Source organism: Jaculus jaculus, chromosome 18 (genome assembly GCF_020740685.1).
Source record: "Jaculus jaculus isolate mJacJac1 chromosome 18, mJacJac1.mat.Y.cur, whole genome shotgun sequence".
Classification (NCBI taxonomy): Eukaryota; Metazoa; Chordata; class Mammalia; order Rodentia; family Dipodidae; genus Jaculus; species Jaculus jaculus.
The window spans coordinates 11,556,540-11,573,984 of record NC_059119.1 but is presented as its reverse complement, the minus strand read 5'-3'; the positions used below and the strand labels follow the sequence as shown (position 1 = coordinate 11,573,984).

The following is a 17,445-nucleotide window of genomic DNA, read 5'->3' as shown; positions in this document are numbered from 1 at the left end:
AAAATAATAATAGTTTGTTAGCATTATTTTGTAGCTGTAAAAACCATTTTCCATGATACGAGCTAAATCACTTGCTCTAGTACACTTCCATTTATGAACTCCAAGGGCAAGGCCATTATTGCACAAGTAATACTTTCCAAACCATTTTCTTCCAGGGCCATCTTTAAGTGAATGAGAACATTCAATAATTTTACCGTCATGTATGTTAGAGCACATTAACAATTTATAATGTAAAGAGCGATATCAAAAGCAATTTCATCAAAAAGACACCATGGATCAAATTAACCAAATTAACCAACCATGAACATGAGAACCAAGCATTAATCCAATTTATTTAAATTATACTATTGGATAACAAATCACTCCCATTTAAAAAAGTATTTTGAGGGTTGGAGAGATGGCTTAGCAGGTAAGGCATTTGTCTATAAAGCCCAAAGACCCAGGTTCCACTTCCCAGAACCCACGTAAGCCAGATGCATGAGGCGACGCATGTGCCCAAGATGGCATGCACGTCTGGAGCTCAGTTGCACTGGCTAAGGCCCTGGTGCACCAATTCTCTCACATAAAAAATAAAACAATAGAGCCTGGTGTGGTGGCACATGCCTTTAATCCCAGCACTCGGGAGGCACAGGTAAGAGGATCACCATGAGTTCGAGGCCACCCTGAGAATACAGAGTGAATTCCAAGGCAGCCTGGACTAGAGTGAGACCCTACCTTGAAAAACCAAAAAATAAAACATAAAAAAAATACAACAATAACAAAGGATCCATTAAAAAGAAGTATTTGGAGTCTCGCTGTGGAATGGGATGCTTACATGCACGGTTTTATGATTCAGAGGCAGAACAGGACCAACGATGAGATGAAGTCTGTGTGGGTAGATTTGCAATTTCTCTAGGACTTGAGGACGCTGTGGCTTTTTTGTTTAATGTGCATGCGTGTGTAGTATGTGTGGTGTGGTATGGCATGTGCGTACATGTGTGCGTGTGCATAACTGTGTCCTGGGCCTGGAGGTGCTCTTCTCTACCGGTCCTCCGCGTTATTCCCTCGAGGTGGACACTCTCACGGAACCTGGAGCTGCCACTACCGTCCAGTCACACTGGCTGACCGCAGGGGCTCAGTGATTCTCCTGCCTCTGCTTTACCACAGGAATGGGGGTATAGGCATGTGTGGCCACACCTCGGTTTTTATGGGGGTACTGGGGATTGAACTCAGACTCTCATGCTAGGGTGGCAAGTACTCTTGCTCACGGAGTTGTCTCGCTAGTTCCAGTATGTCTTATTTACTTATTTATTTGACAGAGAGAAAGAGGGAGAGAGAGAGAGAGAGAATGGGTGCTCCTGGGCTGCCGGCCACTGCAAACGAACTCCAGACGCATGCACCACCTTGTGAGTCTGGATAACGTGGGTCCTGGGGAATCGAACCTAGGTCCTTTGGCTTTGCAGGCAAATGCTTTAACCTATAAGCCATGCCTCCAGACCGCATTATGTCTTTTCTTTCTTTTTTAAAAATACATTTTGTTGTGTGAGTTATGGTTTTCTCTCTCTCTTTTTTGAGGCAGGGTCTCATTCTCACTCAGACTCACCTGGAACTCATTATGTAGCCCAGGCTGGCTTTCATCTCTTGATGCTCCTCCTACCTCAGCCTCCCGAGTGCTGGGATTATAGGTGTGAGCCACTGTGCCTGGCTCTGTGTGTGTGTGTGTGTGTTTCTTATAGAAGAGAAAACCAGAAGTTGTTGCTATATAATTTCTTTCTTCATGACTAACCTTCTGTTATAGTTTAATATAAGTATGTTTGGCCACAGATGGAACTGTTGGATGAGAAATAGCTAATCATCTAAGTTAGGAATGCATCCTTGAAGAAATAATTTTTTTTTTTTTTTTGAGGTAGGGTCTCACTCTAGCTGAGGCTGACCTGGAATTCACTATGTAATCTCAGGATGGCCTCGAACTCACGGTGATCCTCCTACCTCTGCCTCCCGAGTGCTGGGACTAAAGGCATGTGCCACCACGCCTGGCTTTGAAATGATTTTTGAATGTATTTATTTATAGAAGACAAGGTTCAAATTTATAGAAGACAAAGCCCCCACTGGATGCAGCCTGATCTCTGCCTGTCTTTTCGTTCGTTGAGAGCAGATGGGGGGAGTCACGGGCAAATGACCCTGTTTCCTCAGCATCGGACAGTTTCAAAGCAGCAGCGGTTTCTTGTGAGCAGCGTCCTCTGGGCAGAGGACGGACTTTGCCTGAGGTTTTGTCTCTCAGGTGGAATATTGGGGTGAGGGTATGAGCACCAGGCAGAGTTGCTGCCCGGCCTGCTAGGGGCTCCCCGGGACATCCATGTATGCTGGGCAAGAGAACACACTGGTGGGCTGCTCCTCCTCCACCCTTCCCTGCCCATCCCGCCCATCCTGTTCTCACTACTGGAGGCTGTTGACAGATGGCAGTGTTTGCACGTTACCTACATTCGTGACCCCCATGGCCCCAAGTGCCAACCCCACTGAGGAGCTGCCACTGGCCCCTCTGCAGCTGAAAAACCTCTAAATCCCAATGGTGGTCCAGCGTTGCCTGAGGCGGGGCCTTTGTCCACTTCCACACTGTGGCAGTGGGTGACTGTTGAGCTGAACTCATAAGCAGCTGCGGTTTCCTACACAAGATTGAACCCCTCAATGTTCCATCATGGGTGGGGGAGGGGCCCATGAGACGACCCCCTCCGCACTCCTCCCTGAGGAGTTATTGGCAGTTATTGGCCGCTGAGGGAGGGGAGTCATGTTCTTCAGCGACACGGCACCAGTAAGTAGCTCATACTCCGACAAACAACCTGCCATCCACGCTCATGCAAGTTATTCTGGCTAAGCTCAGTGGGAGGGGGACAAAAGACAGTAACGTGGGGGTTGCATATCATCAAAATAACATTGTAAGCAGACGTCAAGTTGTCAATGAAATTAAGTTAAAAAACTGGGCCTGGGCTGGCGAGATTGCTTAGTGGTTAAGGTGTGTGCCTGCAAAGCCTAAGCTCCTATCTCCAGGTCCCGCCTAGCCAGACGACGCAGTGACACAAGCATGCAATGTTGCACATCCACCACAAGGGGGCGCACACGTCTGGCGTTCGCTTGCAGTGGCTGAAGGCCCTAGCAAGCCCATTCTCCCGCTCTCGCTCTCGCTCTCAAAATAAATAAAATAAAATAAATAATAAATGAATAAATAACCGGGACCTGAAAAAGCTGGCTTAATTTTGTATCTGGAACATTCTCCAAGACAACGATCTAGGTTGTCGACTAGAGAACAGCTAAGGTCACACAATCTGTTTAGCAGTTTGGCAGGTAGAGGAAGGCTGACATCTGTCATGCGTTGGAATTCTGCAAGACTGACGGCTTTGATGGACTCGGAAGTTCGCCTCTGATGGGAAACCGGGTGAACTGTCATTTGACCTGAAAGTTTATGTTGTCTATTGAGGAAGCTATTGAACTTGACTTCTCTCTAGTCCACCACCATTTAATTTTATGCTTTATCGAGCAGTTCAGAATACAAGTTTCATCATTCTCTGACTATACTATGGACAGTGCCAGCCCAAGTCCTGGGTTCCAGGATAATCTGATTTTCTATTATTATGTTTATCCTGTTGCCATGGAAACACTCAAATTTAGGCATCTAAACTATATCCTAAGGACTGCCTTTCCTATCCAGAAGCAACTCCCAAGGCTTTGGGAAGACTATGTATTGTAATGTTGGATTTAAGAGGAAAAACAAATGGGGCTGGAGAGATGGCTTAGCGATTAAGCGCTTGCCTGTGAAGCCTAAGGACCCCGGTTCGAGGCTTGATTTCCCAGGCGCATGCGTCTGGAGTTCATTCGCGGTGGCTGGAAGCCCTGGCGCGCCCATTCTCTCTCTCTCTATCTGCCTCATTCTCTCTCTGTGTGTAACTCTCAAACAAATAAGTAAAGCAAATAAAAAATTAAAAAAACAAACAAAAAACCAAACATGGGCTGGAGAGATGGTTTCGCTGTTAAGCGCTTTCCTGTGAAGTCTAAGGACCCTGGTTCGAGGCTTGATTCCTTAGGACCCACGTTAGCCAGATGCACAAGGTGGAGCATGTATCTGGAGTTTGTTTTCAGTGGCTGGAGGCCCTGGCGCACCCATTCTCTCTCTCTCTCTCTCTCTCTCATTCTCAAATAAATAAAACAAAACAACAAACAAACAAACAACAACAACAAAATACAACATGGCCAGTGTAGGTAACACTCGAATGAGCTGGAGTGAAAGTCGCTAAGCTGGATGAGCTTCCATACACTTGTATGTCAAAGCGTGGGAATTTTGACTTGAATTACTTGCTTCATTCTAGGTCCAAATTGGCAATGCCAGTCAAATAAATCGGGCAAAGTATGATGGATGGTGAGATGGATAAATGAACAGGAAGGGCTTCTGAGAAGCCACTCAGTTTATCTCACTTAATACTTTTTGACAAGACAGTTTGAGGCACAGGGTTAGATGGCTCAATCTGATTTGCTTTACCTTTCATTTGTCACAGCTGGGCAAAACACCGATGCAAATAAATGTGTTTCCTTTTTTAAATAAAAATTTGCATATACTAATAGGGCCGTAACAGCTTGCGAATCACAGGAATGCTGGGAGAGCCTTGTTGGGCCAAGCTTCCTTGAGTGGTGACTCTGGGATTGGATTGTCATCAGCCTCTGCTTTCTTTCCTGAAAGATGGGTGTTAGAGTAATGGCATTTGTCTTTGGGGCTGTGGTCAGGATTCAATGACTACTTTCATAGAAAGTGTTTAGAACAGAACCTGGCTGACAGGAGCCATTTAATAAACATGAATTCTTCCAATTTGCTTCTTCAAAACAAACAAAACACTCATTAGGGCTGGAGAGATGGCTTAGCGACTAAGGAGCTTGCCTACAAAGCCTAAGGACCCCGGTTCGATTCCCAGGACTCATGTAAGCCAGATGCACCTGCATGTGTCTGGAGTTCATTTGCAATGGCTGAAAGCCCTGGTGTGCTGTGCTCATTTTCTCTCTCTCTCTCAAATAAGTAACAATAAAATATTTTTAAATATCCATTATTATAGACAATTATTTTTGTGGAATGCAGTCTTCAATCACTTCAAGCATAGGTCTAATTGCCTCTTCATTTCAGAGTCAACTGTCCTACCACAGTGCTTAAAGCTGCCAGCAAGATAACAAGAGACTTAAAAGTGAACAACACCTTTTTATTTTTCTCATGCTTTTAGGAGCTGGTAGAAAGGATTGATAATGAAATTTGTTACTATTCTTATTTAGTGGTAGTAACTACTTCAGTGCTGGCGGTGGAGCCCAGAGCTTCACGTACGTGGGAGAGTGCTCCACCACTGAGCCGAATCCCCAGCCCTGGTAATGAACATTTTTATGTGTGGTTTTTCGAGGTAGGGTCTCACTCTAGCCCAGGCTGACCTGGAATTCACTATGGAGTCTCAGGGTGGCCTCGAACTCAAGGAAGTCCTCCTACCTCTGCCTCCTGAGTGCTGGGATTAAAGGTGTGCGCCACCATGTCCTGCTGGTAATGAACTTTTTTTTTTAAAGTTATTTTATTTTATTTATTTGCAAGGAGAGAGAGAGAAAGAGAGAGAAGACAGACAGGGAGAATGAGGGCACCAGGGCCTCCAGCCATTGCAAATGAACTCCAGACGCAGGTGTGCCTTTGTGCATCTGGCTTGGTGGGTACTGGGGAATCGAGCCTGGGTCCTTTGGCTTTTCAGGCAAGTGCATTAACCTCTAAGCCATCTCTCCAGCCCGGTAATGAACTTTTAACCCTGTAGAACCTTTAGAACCATATAATCTCCACCCTCCTAACAGCAAACACTTATTTTTTCTTCTCAGACAAGGCACTTTCAGGCATCCCTACCTCTATTCTCATAGTGTCCAAAGTCCATTTGTCTGGGATTCACAAGGGTCACAATGTGGGATTATGAGATTCTCAAATCAACAACCTAAAACTGAAAGGGGTTTGAGTAACCCATCACAACCAGAATCCCACTCCTAGCACACCACATAGTTCCTGAATTCTTATCCACTCTTCCGTAAACAAGACGCCGTCAAAATCAGAGACACCGGGCTGGAGAGATGGCCTTGTGGTTAACTTGCCTGCAAAGCCCTAACTAAGAACGTTGGAATCTCCAGGTCCCAAGAACAGCGGGAGGCAGAAGTGATGCAAGCATGCAATGCCGCACATGCCCACAAGGGGGCGCGCCCGCCTTCACAACCGCTGAAAGGCCCTGGCTGGCCGGTTCTCTCTCTCTCTCTCTCCCTCTCTCTCTTTCTCTCTGTCTCTCTCTCAAAAAATAAAACTAAATACACCATCAAAATTCAGTAAATCTCCTTTAAACCAGTGAACAGATGAAAGGGCATCACTTTAAATATTTTATTTCGAAAGCATGTTTTTAGGTTCCCTCTGTGATTCTTGGGGAGCACTCATCTTTCCCTCTGTCTTAATTCCCAATAGACATCTCAGTGTGCACCCAAGAGAAAGGAATTGTCCATTCTCCAGCTGTTGCTGTATTCCCTGTGTGTGTCTGTGCGGTGGGGGGGGGGGGTCACTGGTGTGGGTGTGGGTGTGCATTCACCATGGTGCACGTGTGGGTGTCAGAGGTGCTGGTGCTTGCCTTCCGTCTGGTGGGGGGCAAGGTCTGTCATGGTTCATCCCTCCATGTACCAGGCTAGCTGGTCCTGCCTCTGCCTCCCATCTCCCAAGGGCGTGCTGGCCTTACAGACTGAGCATCATTTTCGTGCATGCTTCAACCTGAGCTGCTAGCCAGCTGCTAGCTGGCGCTAGTCTCGCCAGCGGCTTTACATAAGCACGTTGCAGAGAGGAGAGGAGAGCAGTGTGGACCAGTGGTCATTCTCCTTGTTACCATCTCTAGGAGCCTAGCTCAAGTCCTCCTTTCAGCCACTAACCCTCTTCTGTAATTTCTTTAAAATAATTTATTTGCAAGGAGAGACAGAGAGAGAGAGAGAGAGAGAGAGAGAGAGAGAGAGAGAGAGAGAGAGAGAGAGAATGGGCACTCCAAGGCAGACAGCTGCTGCAAACATCTGCCTTTATGTGGGTTACTAGGGAATCAAACTCTGGGTCATTAAGTTTTGCAAGCAAGCGCCTTAACCGCTAAGCCATCTCTCCAACCCTTCTCTTCTTTCCTTAAAAATTGCTGTGGCACTTTGTGGCTTCCAGCACACACTATCTATCAATTGTCTCTAAATTACTAATTACACTTGGTTGTCCAAGCTGGCTACAAAGTAATTCAATGTGTACAAGGTGAAAAATAACAATGGTTACAATAAATCTGAACAAGGGTGTGAGAAAAGCCCTTCTCGGAAATTCCTCTAGGTCACGGCTCTCTTAGTGGGTAGCTCTGACACTATTCTGCACATTTATTATGCTGTTTTATGCAAATCTATATAGTTTCACCTTGTTTTTATAGCAACAGTGCCACACAGCATTACTATTCTTCAACCAACTTTCCTTCCAACCTTCCTTCCTTCTTCCCTCCCTCCCCCCTCTCTTTCTCTCCCTCTCTCCTTCTCTGTCCCCTCCCCGCCTGTCTTCCTTAGTCTTTCTTGCACTTGGGTCACCTTCTGCGTCTGGTTTACGAGGGACCTGGAGAGTCGAACATGGGTCCTTAGGCTTCATCTCTCCAGCCATCTCTTTCCTTCCTTCTTTCCCTTTGAGATAGGATCTCATGTAGCCCAAGCTGGCTTCAAATTCACTATTTACCTGAGGATTACCTCAAATTCCTGATCCTCCAGCCTCCAAACCTGGTTCTGGGGACTAAATGCAGGCTTCGTGCAGGGCAGACAAGCACTGTACTGCAATTGAGCTACATCTCCAGTTCTGCCTTCCTCCCTCCCTTCCCCCCTTCCTCTGCCTTCCTTTCTTTTGCTTTTTGAGACAGCTTCTCATGTATCCCTGGTTGGCCTTGAACTTGCTGTGCACTTGAAGATAGCCCTGAACTTCTGCCTCTGACTCCTGAGTGCTGGGTTCACACCCCTGTGTCGCCACACTCAGTGTTTGCAGTGCTGGGGATCAAACCCAGGGCTTCGTGCCTGCGAGGCAAGCACCTTCCTACTGAGCTACACCGCCAGTTCCAATTTGTCTTTGTTTTTTTTTTTTTTCATTTGTAGCATGACTTGGTCATCTTACTCTGTCTTTGTATCTACACATTAACTTCATTATTTATTTACTTATTTATGTGTGAGAGAGTCAGAGAGAGAAAGAGACAGAATAGATAGAGACAGAGAAAGAGAGTGGAAGAGAGAGAGAGAGAGAGAGGGAGGGAGGGAGAGAATGGGCACACAATTCTCTGTATTGCAAAGGAACTCCAGATGCATGTGCTACCATGCACATCTGGCTTACATGGGTACTAGGGAATTGAACCTGGGTCCTTAGGCTTCACAGGCAAGCACCTTAACTGGTAAGCCATCTCTCCAGCCTGGTTTCATTATTTTTTAATTGCTGCCTGGTATTCCAGAAGCTAGTCATGCAGAGCTCAACCATTCCCTGTTTGTGGCTGTCAGGTTATTTCCGGTGTTGCAACTACCAGCACTTTGCAATGGACATCCTTAGACATGGGAGCGTGTGTGTGCTTGCTTTGTTAGGACATCCACCTAAGAAATGGAATGCTGGGCCATAGGATGTGCTTATTAATTATTTAATTATTATTTTAAAAATATTTTTAAACTTTATTTTTATTTATTTTTTTGAGAGAGAGAAAGAGGCAGAGAGAGGGAGAGACAGAATGGGCACATCAGGGCCTCCAGCCACTGCAAATGAATTCCAGATGCATGCGTCCCCTAGTGCATCTGGCTTACGTGGGTCCTGGGGAATGTAACCACGGTTCTTTGGCTTTGCAGGCAAACGCTTTAACTGCTATGCCATTTCTCTAGCCCCTATTTAATTATTTAGTAGTGTCAAGCTGCCCTCCAAATTAGCTCTGTCAACCTACAGAGCTGGAGGTCATTTATGGAAGGATCTCTTTTCCCACCAGCTCACCAACTTCACTTAAAAAAAATTATTTGCAAGCAGAGAGAGACAGAGAAGGGGGGGGGGAGAGAATGTGCACATCAGGACCTTTAGCCACTGCAAATGAGCTCTGGATGCATGCACCACTTTGTGCAGCTGGCTTTACATGGGGAATCGAACCCAGGTCTTCAGGCATTGTGGGCAAGTGCCTTAACCGCTGAACCATCTCTCCGGCCCTACCACCTTCCCTTAAAAAAAAAAAAAGATTTATTTTCATTTACTTATTTATTAGAGACAGAGAGATGGGGGGGGGGCTTGAGAATGGGCATGCCAGGGCCTCTAGCCACTGCAAACGAACTCCAGATGCATGCACCACCATGTGCAGCTGGGTGGCACCTGGAGAATCGAATCTGGGTCCTTAGGCTTCGCAGGTGAGCGCCTTAACCGTTAAGCCATGTCTCCAGCCCAACTTCACTTTGAACCCTCTGTGGCCTGCATATTTATTTCATCATCTCCCAGGCTTGTGGTGGAGGCTTCTTCACATGCAGACTGTTTAAGAGTTTATGCTTAGTATGTGCCTGCTGAATGATCCTTTACCTACCCCTTTCAGCACACACACACACACACACACACCCCTACCTAGACTGCATTTAACTTAAGAATGAAAGACAGTTGAATGTTTGCACATTCCGCTCCATAGCTGCAGTTAGCTTCCATTTCAAGTCGCCTACATCAGAATTCCCCTCCCGCTTTGCTGGCAGGAGGCAGAGAAAACAGTTGCGCTCGGCTCAGACAATAACTAACAGGGTCGGGCCACCTGCAGGGACACAGCAGGCCAGAGGCACCTCGCCGCCCTGGGGAAGTAGACGGAAAGGTGAGGGAGAAGGGTGGGAATCTCTGAGGGCATTCGGGATCCGCAGAGGCACACTCTCCTTGCAGCCTATTCAGAAATGGCAGAACCCATTAAATAACGTTAGACGTCTGAAGAAGCGTGGGTCCAGGTGAGGCTGCGTTGTGTCAGCACCGGAAAAGCAGAGGACAGGAGAAGCGCGTACATGTTAAGAGGGAATTTGGGTGCAGAAAAAAAGGGGGAGGGTTAAAGATGTAAATTATTATTTTGTCAAGATAGAATTTCCCCCAGACCAAGGCGACTCTAACAACCCTCAGAGTAGAGCACCCGAGTCTTGGAGCTCTGAGCACTTCATTTGAACACAGCCAGAGCTTCCTAAAGGGCCAAGTCACAACTTTCAGTTTGGCAAGAGCATATCGAGAATCATACGTAACTTTGAAACAACATAATTGACGACTCTCACTCTTGGTAATGTTTCCTTTTTAATCCCACAGGAGTAGCGCTGGGCAGGCCCGTGAGCAGCTGCATTTCAACACGAACACAAGGGACAAAGGCGAGGCCACCATTTGTTACGGTGGGTTGACCACTCCACGGGCTCTCAGGGGTCTGTGGGCCCTTGTTTTGAATTCCCCGAAGTGGACAAGGCCCGACTAAGCGCTCCACAGGGGGACTACCCTACAGCTCTGCTAACGGTCCCCAGCTTGCCTGGTCTTACACACACACACACACACACACACACACACACACACACACACACACACTCAGGCTTTGGTTTCTCAGCCCATTTCTTCTCGCCTCTGTCACCCTCCACCAACCCCAGGGCCTCTGCCCAAATGCCCAACAATGAGCCAGGCCTAAATCAGGCGCCCCTGGAGACTCATTTCACCCCCCAAAACAATCAATCCTGTTCAGTTCTTGGAGAAGGTTCATGTGGGTCTTGGGGAGAACCAATGCCTGCTTTGGCCATTGTTGTAAGGAACAAAGAGGGCAGGAGCTAAGGGCGCCCCCACGAGGAAAGGCATGGAAACACACACACCCCTGGGAGCGATCGATCCCCAGGCAGGCCAGGTTGGCACGGGTGGCACCTGGATAGCGGGCTGGCACCCGAGGGAGGCTGGACTGGTTCTCACCTAAAGCACCGCGCGCGCGCGCGCGCGGGCGCGCGCGACTGGCACGGTGGCCCGCGCCCTGGGCCAGCCTCTTCCTGCCCTGCGCCCACTTTTACTTCGATTCTCTCCCGCTCGGTATTTATTATTATTATTATTATTTTCCCGCGCAAAGCGGGGGAGCTGAGAGGCTGGCTCCGGAGAACCGCGCAGGAGCCGCCATTTCCCGGGGAAATCACACACCGGTCGCCCCGGAAAGGGAACCCGAGGGGAAGTGCCCCCGGGGAGCGGGGAGGGGGGACTCCCCGCGCCCTCTCCTCCACCGCCACGGCGGGAGAGCGCCCCGCGTCCCCGGCCTGACCTTCCCCCCGGCGCCGCCCTCCCTCCGGTCGCCGTCCCTTCCCTCCCCTCCCGCGCCTCTTCCATTGTCAACCCCGAGCAGCTCGCGTCCAGCCCGGGAGCGGGGAGGGGGGCACCCCGGAGGCCCCGAGCCGCCCTGGTCGCGCGCCCTCGGCCTTGGCACAGCCCGCGTTCCCCCGTCCCCCCCCCCCCCCGCCCAGTCCCCGTGGGCGGTCGTCTCCCTCCTCTGCGCCCCAACTCCGCATCCTCGTAACCCTCGGAGGCGCCCTGGGAGGACCAGCCTCGCCCTGGCTTGCCAGTTGCACCCCGCTTCCCTCCATCCTCCCTCCGAGATGCTCCGGGGGACCCCTCGCCCCTCGCCCCACCGTAGGAATTTATCTTTTTTTTTTTTTAACCGCGTCTTAAGCGACACCTCCTTCCCCTTTCTCCTTTTTTTTTTTTTTAAATAAATTTCCCAAGGAAGCAAGTTGGGCAGATCGATTTATTAATTTTCTTTGGCAGAGGTGGGTCGGCGATCTCGGGGTGCGCGCCCGCAGTGAGGAGAAGGAGGAGGAGGAGGGGATGGGGTGGAGGGGGGAATGGATACGGAGAGATTCAGGGTGGCTCCTCTTTGGTCCTCCAACTGCACTGCCCCCCACGGCAGCGTGTTTTGTTTCCAGACCCCCGGAGTCCCCCTGAAACAATAATGCCATCGCCATGGCGGGGCTCACCTGGTGCTGCGCCGCCTGGCTCCGTGCGCCCCGGTGCCCTCGGCGCGCCCCTCGCCCGGGCGCAGGTTCGCGCCGCGCCGCGCCGGTCCCCGGGCTGGACCCTCCTCGCCTTTCTTGGGGTTTTACCGGTGCGTGTCAATGGCGGCAAGCGGCAGTTCTCCGGGCCGCGGGTAGTAGCGGCGGGGGTGGGGGGGAGGAGGAGGAGGGAGAAGGGATTGCGCCTTCTCCACATAACCACCTCTAGGAGGAGTCGCTCAGCTCCATCCCCCGCCAGCCCAGGCTTCCAGACGACAGCGGCGACGGGTCCGGGGGCTTTTTTTTTTTTTTTCTTTCCGTGGGGGCTTGATGAGCTATTGTCCTTCTGCGGTATTAATGATGAAACCGCCAGGCCTCCTCCTCCTCTTCCTCCTCCTCCTCCTCCTCCTGCAGCCACCGAGCTGGCAGAGCTGCAGCTGGATGGAGGTGAGGACCGAAGAGACCCTGTTAGACATCACCGTCCACCGTCTCCCGTCAGCCCCATCCACCTTCGCTAGGGAGGGCGAGGGGGTGTGGGGGCTCAAAGGTGAAGGCAGAAAGGCCGCCTTCTCCCGTGCTCCCCGGTCCCGACATAATTCCGGAACGCAGGCCACAAGCGCTGACAATCTATATCGGTGCCCATGCGCTTCTCCTACCTGGAAGACCCGTTTAGACTCTCATGTGGATGTAATGTGTGTTTTTGGTGGGCAAGACTGTGTTGCATAGGCATGATTTTTAATTGGGTGACTTTAATTTGTGATCTCCCAATGGGTATTGAGGTTAACACAGGGATATTGTCTTAAGGCACAATTTCCGTTAGTTTCTAGAAAACTCGCGGTGGTGGGGAGGGGTGTGATGGATCATATCAGGTGTGACAATGGCCATGAGTAGCCCTGGGTTCCCGGTGGAAGCCCTGGTTCTCTTGTACTGCGAGACGTTGGCGAGGCCCACGGCTAGGGAGGCCAGACGAACTGATCTCAGCGGGGAATGTTAACGTGGAGGAGCCGTCCCCGTTTCCTCTGATCTCTCCCTCACGAATCAGAGGGCTCTGAGAGGCGACCTGACCTCTTCACAAAAAGAAAATCCCAGGTGAAAGAGAAATGTCCATGTTTTCCAAGCTCGTTACCATTTGGTAATATTGTTGTGTGCTTGAGGCCATAAACTTGTCGCGATGTAGGCGGTGGGGGGCTTTGAAGTGACCAAAAGCCTGTGATTGCTTGAGTGGGACTGAGCAAAGCATCCACGACCCCTCCAACATTTGTGCCATGTTATAACGAATATGGCAACAGCTGGCACTTGTAGATAGCTTTAAATTGAGCGCGTGGACATTTTAAACACTTTTTTTTTTTCTTTGAGGTAGGGTTTCATTCTAGTCCAGGCCCACCTGGAATTCACTATGTAGTCTCAGGGTGGCCTGGAACTCATGGCGCTCCTCCTACCTCTGCCTCCGGAGTGCTGGGATTAAAGGTGTGCACCACCACACCTGGTTTACACATGTTTTTTTGTTTTTATTTTTTGTTGTTGGTTTGCTGACAATCCAGTCATCTTAGTCTCTGACTTCCTTCAAATCATGCATGCATCATAAAGTATAAGACCTTTGGGGCTGGAGAGATGGTGTAGTGGTTAAGGCCATGGTTTAGTGGTTAAGGCGCTTGCCTGCAAGCCAAAGGACCCAGGTTCCATTCCCCCAGGACCCATGTAAGCCACATGCACAAGGTGGCACATGCGCCTGAAGTTTGTTTGAAGTGGCTGGAGGCCCTGGTGTGCCCATTCTCTCCCTCTCTCTCTCTCTCTGCTTCTGTCTGTCTCTCCCACACAAATAAAAAGATAAAATATTTATGAAAACACCTTTTTCTGTTTAAATCTCCAGTGGCTTCCCCAACTCCCCAGGGACCTCATAGTCTTAGTGATGGGGCATCCTTCACGCTTCCAACTCTTCCATGCTTTCTTTTATGACTTTGCTGTCGATTTCCTCTGGGGAGGTCCTTATAGATCAGAAATCCATGCAGGATAAAGTCCTCTTTCTGAGACATGCAGTTAAAGGATTTCAGATGACCCCTGAGACATCTCCTAATGATGTCTTTTTGCATTTCTAAAGGAAGAATTTTCCTTCTTACTTTTAAAAATTTATTTATTTGAGAGTGAGAAAGAGGCAGAGAAAGAGAGAGAATTGGCGTGCCAGGGCCTGGAGCCACTGCAATCAAACTTGACATGTGTGCCCCCTTGTGCACATGTGCCACTTTGCGCTTGCATCACCTTGTATGTCTGCCTTACATGGATGGGACCTGGGGAGTCGAACATGGGTCCTTAGGCTTTGCAGGCAAGCACCTTAACTGCTCAGCCATCTCTCCAGCCCTTATACGGCTCTTCCTATGTGATTTTTCTTCTGTTTGAGACAAGGTCTCGTGAAATTCAGGCTGATCTCTAACTCACTATATAGCCAAGGATGACCTTGAACTTCTGATCCTCTTGCCTCCAGATTCCGAGGGCTGGGATCACAGTCATCCATCACCACACTGTTTATTCTGTGCTTGGCCTCGTGAACTACCAATTGAGCTGCATTCCCAGCCCATGAGCATGAACACTTACCACATAAACAAAAGCTGAACACAGAGAGGATATAGTGTGTGTGATTAGGGTGCATTAAAATAGTCAGCACGTTCATCTGGAGTTCTGTAGTGACCATCAGCTCAGGAAACCTCTGCCAAGTTGGGTAATACCTAATAAGAGGAGTCCCCCCGATTGAATCCACACTCAGTGTCCTAGGACAAGCATTTCACCCATATTAACTCACTTAATCCTCATCACAGTAAGTTCCAGGGGGTAAGTACTATGTTTCCTCTACACAGATAGAGAAACTGAGGCAGAGTGTGTGTGAGTACATCTACAGAGAGTTAAGAAGTGGCAGGTTGGGTTGGAGAGATGGCTTAGTGGTTAAGGTACTTGCCTGCGAAGGCTAAGAACCCAGGTTTGATTCTCCAGTATCCATGTAAGCCAGATGCACGAGGTGGTGCATGCATCTGGAGTATGTTTGCGGTGGCTGAAGGTCCTGGCGTGCTCATTCTCTCTATCTGCCCTCTCTCCCTTTCTCTCTCAAATAATAAAAGAATAATTGAAAAACCATGAAAAAATAAGAGGCAGGTTCATGGTCTCAGGCACTTCTTAATCTGGCATCAGGGGAGCTGCTTTCAGTGACAGAATTTTTATACTTGGTCACTTGATTGAAAGACCCTTGGGCCCCTCCCAGTGCACATCCCCAAGGAAGCAGCAAACAGCCTAATTACAGGAGCTTGATTACAATTACACTGGAAATAATTTTCTTGCCCCCTGACCTGTATGTGTGTGTGTGACATGATGAATATATGTATTGATTCTGAGTTGACTCCATTAGCAACTAGGATGTCTAGTCAACTTTTATTGAAATGCAGGGCGAACTGCTTCTCCATCAGACAGCAGGAAAAAGAAACGGATCAAATTAACCAGCAGTCAACCAGATACCTGTCCTGTTGAATCGACTGGAAGTTCATCCACAAGTCATTCATTTTAAAAGGATCTTCCTCAACTTACCCCCTAAGACCTGTTTCATTTTCTTCCCTTTTCCTCCTTCCATTTCTTTCCCTTTCCTTCCTTTCCCTCCCTCCTTTCTTCCATCTCAAGATAGAATCTCATGTAGACAATGTTGGCCTTGAACTGATCCTCCTGCCTCCACTTTCCCAATTCTGGGATTTCAGGCGTGCATTGCCATGCTTGGCCCCAACCTGCTTCCTTTGTTACGATCCAATGTAGGATGTGTTAATTGAGTGGACATTTATTTTCGTAGTTATTTGCAGTCTATTGTATGACACATACCACTTGTGATAATTTTTATCTTTCTAAGATCTATTAATTTCCTGATTTTTTTTTTGCCTCTTCCAATAGGACTATGTACATGTAGAAATATATTCATGCTTGACACACAAGTTACGTGTGCAAGATTTATATATCCAACTCAATGTTGTTTTGGTTTTTAATCTCTTTTGAAGAAAGCTGAGTTTCCCCAAGAGTCTTACAAGCAGATGGATGGGGGTGCAGCTCAGTTGGTGGAGTGCTTGCCCAGCAAGCCCTGGGTTCCATCTCTAGCATTGTGAACACAGTGCATGCCTTTAATCCCAGCACTTGGGAGGTAGAGGCAGAAGGGTCAGAAATTCGATGCCATCCTTGCCTGCATGGGGAGTTGAGGCCTGCCTGAGCCTATAAGAGACCTTGTCTCAGAAAGAAAAAAAAATGGACATTATTGGTCGAGCATTTCCTTAGATGGAAGTTTGGGTCTGTTTTAATTTCCTCAAAGCACCAATTAGCATAACTCTAAAGCGAAGCCTAGGGTCTATGGTTGTGAATGCAAACACCAAGCTCAGCAGCATCCATCATTTTGAAGAATAAACAAAGCTTCTGAAAGTACCTTATAGCTGGGAAATTCCAGGTAATCAACCTGGCTTAAAAAAATGTAGCTAGAGACATGCGAAGTCTTTGATGTTGCGCTAGTTTGAATAGTGGGCATGAGTGATATTCAACTTTTATCTCCTTGATCAGAACAGATGGCTTCGGGTGTTAATCATTCATAGAAGAGGATCACATTCTTTTAAAAAAAGACACAGAAAGCTGGCTGCACTGGTTCATGTCGCTAATCTCTAGTACTTGTCTGGCTGAGGCAGGAGGATCACCATGATGAGTTCGGGGTGAGCCTGGGCTACAGAGTGAGTTTCAGGTTGGTCTGGGCTATAGTGAGACCCTGTCTCAAAAACAAACAAACAAGGGCCGGAGAGATTGCTTAGTGGCTAAGGCATTTGCCTGCAAAGCCAAAGGACCCCGGTTCGATTCTCCAGGACCCACATTAGCCAGATGCACAAGGGGGAGCATGCATCTGGAGTTTGTTTGCAGTGGCTGGAGGCCCTGGCATGCCCAGTCTCTCTCTCTCACTCTCTACCTCTTTCTCTCTTAAATAAATAAATAAAATATATTTTAAAATAAACAAAATCAAAAGGACATATGGCATTCAATCCAAGTCTTCAAATTCTTTTTTTTTAAAAATATATTGTTTTAAATTGTTTTTATTTATTTGGCAGAGAGAAAGAGATGGGGGAGGGAGGGAGACACACACACACACACACACACACACACACAGAATGGGTGCGCCAAGGCCTCCAGCCACTGCAATCGAACTCCAGATGCGTACGACCCCTTGTGCATCTGGCTTATGTGGGTCCTGGGGAATTGAACCTGGGTCCTTTGGCTTTGCATGCAAGTGCCTTAACTGCTAAGCCATCCATCCAGCCCATAAATAAGCTTTTTATGAGAGAGAGACAAAGAGAATTGGCACAAAAGGGCCTCCAGCCACTGCAATTGACCTCTAGATGGATGTGCCACCTCGTACAA

The 17,445-nt window shown here is 48.3% G+C and overlaps 1 protein-coding gene and 1 pseudogene across 1 annotated transcript in view; one reads left to right on the top strand and one right to left on the bottom strand.

Annotated features, from left to right (window-relative positions):
• The window catches only part of LOC101607543 (core histone macro-H2A.2), a 55,199-nt gene extending 43,122 nt beyond the window's left edge, over positions 1-12,077 (bottom strand). The window contains exon 1 of the mRNA XM_004657887.3: positions 12,019-12,077. The gene's annotated coding sequence lies outside the window, so the exon portion shown is untranslated. The remainder of the gene's footprint in view (positions 1-12,018) is intronic.
• Positions 1-17,445, top strand: part of LOC101600931 — a 55,645-nt pseudogene that overhangs the window by 11,852 nt on the left and 26,348 nt on the right.